This window comes from Neofelis nebulosa, chromosome 1, assembly GCF_028018385.1.
Source record: "Neofelis nebulosa isolate mNeoNeb1 chromosome 1, mNeoNeb1.pri, whole genome shotgun sequence".
Lineage (NCBI taxonomy): Eukaryota > Metazoa > Chordata > Mammalia > Carnivora > Felidae > Neofelis > Neofelis nebulosa.
Window position 1 is genome coordinate 190,251,182 of NC_080782.1, and position 1,093 is coordinate 190,252,274.

Here is a 1,093-nt window from a genome sequence, read left to right on the forward strand (position 1 = left end):
GGGCATGGAGCCTGCTTGGGTCTCTGTCTCTCCCTTTCTCTCTCTGCCTCTTCCCCTGCTCATGCTTTCTCTCTCTAAAAAGAAATAAACAAACACTTAAAAAACAAAACTAAGGCTGAAAGAAAAAAAGTGTATCCATTAAAAAAAGTTAAATCTCAGCTGCAGGATTTTTTTTTTTTTTTTTTTTTTTTTTTTGTAATCAGTAAAACGCAGAGAGTAGTCTACCTTCAAATATCACTTTAAGGGGAGGCAGGAGCAACGCGGAGGAGACGGCACTGACCTGGCAGCGCAGCCACTACCACCATGAGCCTCCTCAACAAGCCCAAGGGTGAGATAGCCCCCGAGGAGCTGCAGAAGCGGGAGGAGGAAGAGTGTAACACGGGTCCACTCTCCGTGCTCACGCAGTCGGTCACGAACAACACCCAAGTGCTCATCAACTGCCGCAACAACAAGAAGCTCCTGGGCCGTGCGAAGGCCTTCGACAGGCACTGCAACATGGTGCTGGAGAACGTGAAGGAGATGTGGACCGAGGTCCCCAAGAGCGGCAAGGGCAAGAAGTCCGAGCCAGTCAACAAGGACCGCCACATCTCTGAGATGTTCCTGCGCGGGGACTCCGTCTGTCATCTTGATCCTGCGGAACCCGCTCATCGCCGGCAAGTAGGGGCCTCGTCCCCGCTGTCATCCTGCAAAGACCTGCCCTCTGTAATGGGAATAATGAAGTCCTGTGTTTTTCTTAAAAAAAAAAAATCACTTTAGGGATTAGAAGACATTTTATTTTTATATACTATATATTTACATATATGTACACGTAAATGAGTATGTTTGTATTTATTCACTGAATATATTCTCAGTGAATAGCACACAATAGCTTATAAAAATGTTAGCTCTGTTACACCACTAATTTTATGATATTCGGGAAGTCATTTCATGATTGGACTTCTGTTTCGTTATTTGTAAAGGGAAGAGCTCAGACTAGGTATTTTCTAGATTCCCCCTGGGCTAAATATTCTACCATAAGGCTTTTGAGTATGGCAGTCCTCTCTACCCACCCCAGCTGGACCCATTTCTGTATTTGGGCTACACGTATGCTAGA

General features: G+C 45.5%; 1 pseudogene; it reads left to right on the top strand.

Annotated features, from left to right (window-relative positions):
- Positions 1-252: 252 nt before the first annotated feature.
- Positions 253-747, top strand: LOC131496365 (small nuclear ribonucleoprotein Sm D2-like; annotated as a pseudogene).
- The last annotated feature ends 346 nt before the right edge of the window (positions 748-1,093 follow it).